General features: G+C 41.9%; 1 pseudogene; it reads left to right on the top strand.

Moving 5' to 3' along the window:
• The first annotated feature begins 364 nt into the window (after positions 1–364).
• On the top strand, positions 365–1,547 carry LOC102838329 (annotated as a pseudogene).
• Positions 1,548–8,842: the final 7,295 nt, after the last annotated feature.

Here is an 8,842-nt window from a genome sequence, read left to right on the forward strand (position 1 = left end):
TACATTATTTATAATTAGTGCCTTTTGATTTCTTCCTGCATGGCTTTTCTTTTTTTCTACTTTTCTTTGAAAATCTAAAAGATATTAAAATGTAATACGTTTTTTATTATACTGAGTGGGGGAAAAAAAAAGCCAGACAAAAGCGTACTCACTGCATAATTTAATTTTTATGAAATTTAAAAACATAAAATTTATCTCCTATGCTAGATGTCAAATGGTAGTTGCCTTTGGGAGGGAAGAGAGGGAGAAAGTTCCTGGGGCTTGTGATGCTGCTTCTTGACCTAGGTGCTAGTGACATGGGTGGGTTCAGGTTATAAAAACCCGTCAAGGACGATATTGAGAGAAGGAGGAGGAAGGAGAGAAAATGGCATCCGCGGATTACAGTACCTACAGCCAAGCCACAGCCCAGGGGGGCTACAGCACTTACACCGCCCAGCCCACTCAAGGATATGCACCAATCACCCAGGCATATGGGCAACAAAGTTATGGAAATTATGGACAACCCACGGATGTCAGCTATACCCAGGCTCAGACCACTGCAACCTATGGGCAGATGGCCTATGCAACTTCTTATGGACAGTCTCCTACTGGTTATAATACTCCAGCTGCCACACAGGCCTACAGCCTGCCTGTCCAGGGCTGTGGCGCTGGTGCTTAGGATACCACCACTGTTACAGTGACCACCACCCAGGCCTCCTATGCAGCTCAGTCTGCCTACGGCACTCAACCTGTTTATCCAACATATGGACAGCAGCCAGCAGCCACCACACCTGCAAGATCACAGGATGGTAGCAAGCCTGCTGAGACTAGTACAAGCCTCAGTCTAGTACAGCCCAAATTGGGGTATGGATGGAGTAACTACAGTTATCCTCAGGTTCCAAGGGAGCAAGCTTAAAGTCTCTGTTGCTCGGAAGAAGCCTCCCATGAACAGCATGTGGGGTGGAATGCCACCCCTTGAGGGCAGAGAGATGCCACCACCACCCTGAGGAGGTCTAGGGGGCCCAGGAGGTCCTGGGGGACCCATGGGTTGCATGGGAGGTTGTGCAGGAGACAGAGGTGGCTTCCCCTCAAAAGGACTCCGCAGCTCCCGAGGGAACCCATCTGGAGGAGGAAACGTCCAGTACTGAGCTGGGGCTGGCAGTGCCTGAATACGAGTTGTGGAAACCAGAACTTCGCCTGGAGAACAGAATGCCACTGGTGTAAGGCCCGTAAGCCCAAAGCCTTCCTCCCGCCACCCTTCCCGGCTCCGGGTGGTGACAGAGGCAGAGGTGACCCTGGTGGCAAGCAGGGCGGGAGAGGTGGCCTCATAGACCGAGGTGGTCTCGGTGGAATGTTCAGAAGGGGCCGTGGTGGAGACAGAGGTGGCTCCCGGGGTGGCCGAGACATGGACTGAGGTGGCTTTGGTGGAGGAAGATGAAGTGGTCCTGGGGACCCCCTAGGCCCTTTCTTTAACGGAGCAGATGGGAAGAAGAAGAGGTGGATGCGATGGATCTGGGAAAATGGATAAAGGCGAGCACCGTCAGGAGCGCAGAGACCCACCCTACTAGACGAGACACCCGCAGAGCTGCGTTCTACCAGATTTATTTTTTAAACCAGAAAATGTTTTGAATTTCTAATTCCATATTTATAATGTTGGTCACAACATTATGATTATTCCTTGTCTGTACTTTAGTATTTTTCACCATTTGTGGAGAAACATTAAAACAAGTTAAATTGTACTGTGCCGAGTTTTTATTTTGTTTTCCTGTTAAAGATAAGATGGTTGTTTAAGATTGTATTGTTTATTGATGTATTGCACTAGGCGACTCTGCTGCACAAGACCTCTTTAAAGTGTTGAAGAGCAAAGATGTCCATCTGAGGACATCTTAATTTAATTTAAAAAATTAATTAATTTTTTTTCTCCAACACCGTAACTCAGATATATCAATTCTACAGTTTTCCTTATTCATTGTCCAACTGTAACATGCATATTAGGTTATTGCACATATCATGGATTGGGGCAGATGCACTTTAGTCCTGTTAGAGGTGGATCCAACAAGATGGGTTGGCACAGTGGCAGAAGCATTGGACTCAAGAACAGCAGCAATTGTAAAGATGGAGTAGGATCAGGTGATATTCACTTTGTTATGCACAGGGTCATTATGGGTCAGAAATGACTTGATGGCACTTAACAGCAACAACAGTGCATAAGATCAAGTTTCCAAGTGTCTCATGACATCCATTTTGGTCTTTTCTTTCTTTCCTGTCTTTTTAATGACCTATTGCTTTCTTCATGCATGATGTTCTTGTTGTCATCCCACAAGTCTTCTTGTCTATGGTCATTACTGTCTAATGCATCAAATCTGTTCTTGAAGTGTCTCTAAATTCAGGTGGGATATACTTCAGGTCATATTTTGGCTGTCATGTACTTAATTTCTTCACTTTCTACATGATCTTGCATATTTTTGTCTGTTCAGTAGTCAGTCCCTGGCTTTGTTTTGACTGATGATATTCAGCTTTTCCATAATCTCTTTCTACAGATGTAGTCAATTTGATTCCTGTGTGTCTCCTTTTTATAAAAATCGCATGCACAGTCACCATTTATGTTGATGAAAAAGTTATTTGTGATGAATAGGTGTCCTGCTGTGGTTATTTACAATGAATTTATTTACAATAAATAGGTTATTTACAATACTGTAGGGTAATCACTGGACCAACCGCTAAACACAAGGTCAGTGGTTCAAATAAACCAGCCACTCTTCAGAAACCATAGACAGGGTCTCTATGAATTGGAAATGACTCAATGGCACACAACAATGAAAACAACAATGAGTAGCTATTTGGGGTTGCAAAATTCAATCGTGTGATCTGTGGCTCTTTTCTATCACCCACACCATATATTTCAACAACTGATTTTTCTTTCTTGTTTCTAACTTTTGTATTACAATCACTAGCAATTATCAATGCATCTTGATTGCATGTTTCATCAATTGCAGACCATCGAAGTTTATAAAAAAGTCTGCAGTTTGTTATCTTTGGCTTTAGTGGTTGGTTGTAAATCTGAATAATAGTCATGTTATCTGGTCTTACTAGATGTTGTTGCTGTTGTTAAGTCCCTATTGAGTTGGTTTTGATTCATAGTGACCCTGTATAGGGTTTCCAAAGGGCAGCTGGTGAGTGTGAATCACTGATCTTTTGGCTAGCATTCCAGTGTTTACCCTACAGCACCACACCAGGATTTCGGTCTTCCTAGTAGGCCTAAAGCTATTATTCTATCACTGACAGTGGTGTACTTCAGGATAAATCTTAAATTGTTCTTTTTCACAATGAATATGATGTAATTTATTTTCAATTTGCCATAGCATGGTTACGAGTCGAGCTGCTAACCTCAAGGTCAGCAGTTTGAAACTACCAGCTGGTCCACAGAAGAAAGACGAAGCTTTTTGCTCCCTTAAAGATTTACAGCCTCAGAAACCCTTTAAAGGATCTCTGTGAGTCAGAACTGACTCCACGCATACCAGTTTAGTAGATCATGTGATTGTACGATTCTATATGGCCCATGCCAGTCATTTCAGCTCACTAGTGCTTAGAATATTGATCTTTATGCATTCCATTTCATTTCTGATGACTTATAATTTTCTTAAATCCATACTTTATAGATTCCACATTCTCATTTTAAGTTGTTCCACATCAGCAAATGAAGATCCCCAAACCTTACTTCATCTACATCATTAAGGTTGATTCTCCTATGAAGAGGCAGCTCTTCCACATTTGCATTTTAAGTACCTTCCAACCTGAGGCACTCAGCCTCATCCTGCTAGTCATCCTACTACTCAGAAAACTCATCCTACTAGTCATAAGGTTTGTACTGACTATATATTTTTTGGAAGTAACTCTCCAGTTTCTTCTTTCTAGTCTGTCTTAGTCTAGAAGCTACCCTGAAACTACCCACTGTTGGTGAGCCAGCTACCACTTGAAATACTGGTGGGCACAGCTTTCAGCATCACAGTACCACCCAAGCCACCACAGTATGACAAACTAACAGATGAGCTGTAAATTTTATATCCTGGTGGTGGTTGGTTGTGTGCCGTGGAGTTCGTTCCTACTCATAGTGACCCTGTATGTGATTTCCAAGGCCGTAAATATTTATGGGAGCAGAAAGCCTCAACTTTCTTCTATGAACAGCTACCAGAGCTCCTTTTGTTCATATACTAGTATACTTTAAATACTACACTATACAGCTACACTAATACTATATATTGATTGGGAATGCATGTGTTGTTGTTATTAAGTGCCAGCCAGTTGGTTCCAAATCATAGCAACCATGTATAGGATTTCTGAGGAGTGGCTGGTCAGTTTGAATTGCCGATGTTGTGGTTCAAACTGACCCAGGGGTCCAGTGCTTTATCCCACAGTGCATGTGTAACAAAAAGGAATGCATGAAAAGGATAAGTGCTAAATTTACGATAGTGATTTACTTCTGGGAGAGAAGTACACAAGGGTGATTTCAGCTGTATTTATACACATGCCCAGGTACAAAATTTTTTGTTGTATCATTTCTATAAGGAGCTCTGATGCTATAGCTGTTAAATGCTTGGTTGCTAACAGAAAGGTTAGTTGTTTGAACACACTCAGAGGTTTTGAGGAAGGAGGACCTGATGGTTATGCTCCTATAAAGATTACAGCCTAGGAAAGTCTTATGGGAAAGTTCTACTCTGTCACATGGCGTGACTATGAGTAGGAATCCACTCAGTGGCATCTAATAACAGACCATTTATATACTTGTATATATTTATGATTTTCTCAATCTGGTTGTTACAGCTGAAGTTAATAGCTCTTATTCCTTTCACAGTTATTATAGATGTCCTACCATGTACCATTAAACCTGGGTAACATGGAGGCCTGGTGTGATGCTATAGAATAAGCACTGGACTGCTAACCACAAGGTTGGCAGTTCAAACCACCAGCACTCCTTGGAAACCCTGTACAGGGTCCCTGTGAATAAGAAGTGACTCAACATTATTTAACAATAGAAACCATGTCACAAAGGACCTGGATAGTGACGTGGTTATGTGCTTGATTGCTAACTGAAAGGTTGATTTTTAAACCCACCAGTTTTAGTCTTATTTTTATGGGAGTAAAAATGTGGCAGTCTGCTTTCACAAAGATTTGTAGCCTTGGGAAAACTTAGGGCAGTTCTGCTTTGTTCTATAGGGTCTCCATGAGTCAGAATCAGCTCGATGCTTTGGGTTTCTCATGCCTCAGTTCCTTTTATAGGTGATGGGAATATAGTAGGGAAAATGTAGACAAAAATCCTTTACCTCCAGTTGGCATAATGTAGTCCACAAAGATAATGGTCTACATCCTACTTTTGTGCATAGCGACTGCTGTTGTTGTTGTTAAGTGCTGTCGAGTTGGTTCCAACCCATAGCGACCCTGTATAGGGTTTCCAAGGAGCCACTGGTGAGCTTGAACCGCCAACCTCGCAGTTCAAACAGCTTTGCAGTCTAATGCATTAACTCACAACGCCACACCAGGACTCTGAGTAGCGACTAGGACCTTAAAAACCCATGAGTGGTTATCTAAGGCAGAACTATTGGCTTCTCCTTGTCTGGAGGAAAGAAGAAGGATGAAAGCTGAAGATACTGGAATCAGTGCGGTGGACTAATGAGGCCCTTGAACATTGATCTCCATGACTCTGAGACAAGAAGACATGAAGGGTGCCTGTTTACCACTACCAACTGCTCTAAAAGGGATATTAGAAGTTCCTGGATAGAGTGGGAGAAAATGTGGAACAAAAGTCAAGATTATAAAACAGACCAGGCTTACTGTTCAGTAAGACATTGAAGGACCCAGGCTTACTGCTCCTTGGGCACTCTTCTAGTCTGGAACCAAACTCACTCGCGTGGCTCAATTTTCAGCCATGCAGTTGGTGGGCATGTAGAGGGGACAACAATTACTGAGGTATGCACACGATGGAATTATCAATCATTCAAGATCAAAAGGGCCGCATTTACCGGAGGACAAAATACACAAAGATGGTGGACTAGAAATAAGAAACAGAGGGAGGAAGTGAGATAGCTGATGTTATATTGAGGGGATTGTAGTTCTTGAAATGAAACAAAGTATATGGCTTGATAAATGTAAAACTGATGGTTTACTCTGTATACTTTCACTCAATTCACAATAAAGAGTTTAAAACAAATCCCTGACTTCATGGAGCTTACATTTTAATTGTTAAGTGCTGTTGAGTCAGTTCCAACCCATAGCAACTGTGTAGGTTTTTCGAGGAGCACCTGGTAAGCTTGAACTCCTGATCTTGCGGTTCAAACTGACTTTGCAGTCTAGCACATTAAGTCACAGCACTACACCAGTACATCAGATATATTAAAAAAATGTAAAAATAAATATATACTCTCTAAGATCATGATTTTAGGGTCCTGGTGTGGTGCTACAGGATAAGCACTGGTTTATTAACTGCAAGGTCATTGGTTCAGACCCACCAGTCGCTCCTTAGAAAACTTACACAGTCTTCTATGAGTTAAAATCAACTTCACAGCACTTAACAACACCAACAATAACAACAAAGTCATGATACAAAGAGTCCTGGTTGTTTAATGAGTTACATGTTGGGCTGCTAACTGCAAGGTCAACAGTTTGAGCCTGCCAGATGGTTGGAGGGACAAAGATGAGGCTTTCTGCTCCCATAAAGCTTGACAACCTTGGAAACCCTATACAGGATTGCTATGAATTGGAATCGACTTCATGGCTCATTGTCACCAACACTATCACCAATGTCATTATTGAAGCGCTGGTAGTGTAGCCAGCTATATGTTGAGATGCTCATCACAAGGTTAGCAATTTAAACTCACCAGCCACTCTACAGGAGAAAAATGAGGCTTACTGCTCCTATAAAGATTTACAGCCTCCAAAAACCTATATAAGGGCATTATGAGTTGGAACGAACTCAACAGTATTCAAATACAGCAACAAGGTTGCTATGGAAAAAACAAAGTAAGATGAGGGTGGCCATGGAGAGGTAGCTATTCCCTTTAGGACTATTGGTGGTGGTGGTTGTGTGCCATGGAGTCAGTTCTGACACATAATAACCTGTATAGGGGTTCAGAGACTGTAAATCTTTACAGGAACAGAAAGCCTCATCTTTCTCCCACAGAACCTCTGATAGCAGCCCAACTCGTAACCACTAAACTACCAGAGCTCCTTAATAGGACTATTAGGAAAGACATTTCTGATAAGACAGCTCAGAAAAACTTTCATACATTCAGGAAATGGGGAGAACAGTTATTTGGGGGGAAAGTATTGAAGGCAGGGGCACTGCCAGGCAAGTCTGGAAATGGGAAGATGCTCTAGTGGCTGAGTGGAGTGAGGTTGGTAGAAAGGTTGGGAGAAGGAGAAGGACACTCACGACTGGAAGACCAGGGAAAGTGGTGACTTAACGGTTTTATTCTCCAAGAGATGAGGAGCCTTTGTAGAATGTTGCATTGTTGTTGTTGTTAAGTGCTGTTGAGTTGATTCCGACCCATAGCGACCCTGCATAGGGTTTCCGAGGCTGTACACCTTTACAGAAGCAGAAAGCCTCATCTTAGTTTCTAACGGCTGACCTTAAGATTAGCAGCCAGATTCATAACTAACCACTGTGCTATCAGAGAGCTCCTTGGGATGCTGAGAGTAAATATGGTACGTATGTACACAAAGGCCTAAGAAGGCAGTGTGTGTATGAGTGTGTGTGTGTTTATGGAGTAGTCGCTGAAGACCACTTCCTCAATCTGATGGTCAGGTAACATTACAAAAAGGTATTAACAGTGTGCATTCTGAGGAGCCCAGAAAACATTATTAATGAAGGCAGAGAGGACTACAACTAAGGCCACTGCACAACCAGGAGGACAAATTCAAATTCTTCCATTTCAAAGCTTCTGTTTTCACTGCGTTCTATTTCTACTGTTTCAGTTCAGGTACGGTTGTGGGAATGGGCAGAAATTTGGTGGAAAAGATGCCTTAGTAAATTAACCTTTCATGGCCTCACACAATCTTCAGTCCATTTGCTTTGGGTCCAGCACACTGCTCTGAAAATTTTCAGTGGTTTGGATTTTCCATTTGAAGTTCATAAGGAATGCATTGCCTTTGCTATGCTCCTAGCTTCTATTCCAGGGAGGTGGAGACTTCACAAAGCCAAATTTGGAACCATTTCTTTTTCTTAGAAGTTTTCAGACAACACAGACAAGTGTATTAAATGCTGAGGGAAAAAGAAATACAAAAAGAGAGAGCTGTTGTCTCCTACCCAACACACTGTCTCCAAGCTGAGTTAAAATAAGCTTGAGGAAGCTACAAATGATTGCCTCTTAAATTTTCTGTCTTTGTTCCTTTATGTTTAATCTCTTACTATCAATTGTGGGTGTGGAAAGGAGTGGCCACGCTACCAGAGTGTGAAGAATCCATTTAAAACCAGTATATACTGTTCATGGCTGTGGGAGTGAAAGTCAGTTAATCATTTCATTTTTACATCAGGCTGCCAACTTTGATAAAGTTGTAAATTCGTAGTCCCCAAAGAAATTGGACCAGCATTTTAGGTTATGAATGCCTGCTATTGAGCTTTGCCTTTATAAATGATCATCAAAATGAAGAAAATTAGTGCTTTTATTGTATGCAATATATTAAAGGACAGTTGTACTGAGAAAGAATTCTAAGATGGTGAAAGCATTTTAAGATGAAACACATATACGATATGGTAATGAAATACACCTGACTGTGCCTTAGGAGAGGACGATGTGTAAGTGTAGAGAGACAGATTGTGACTGTTGGTATTGTTGCCAGTTCTGACATAGCAACCCAGTATAGGGTTTCC

This window comes from Chrysochloris asiatica, unplaced genomic scaffold (genome assembly GCF_000296735.1).
Source record: "Chrysochloris asiatica unplaced genomic scaffold, ChrAsi1.0 scaffold00046, whole genome shotgun sequence".
NCBI classification, from domain to species: Eukaryota; Metazoa; Chordata; class Mammalia; order Afrosoricida; family Chrysochloridae; genus Chrysochloris; species Chrysochloris asiatica.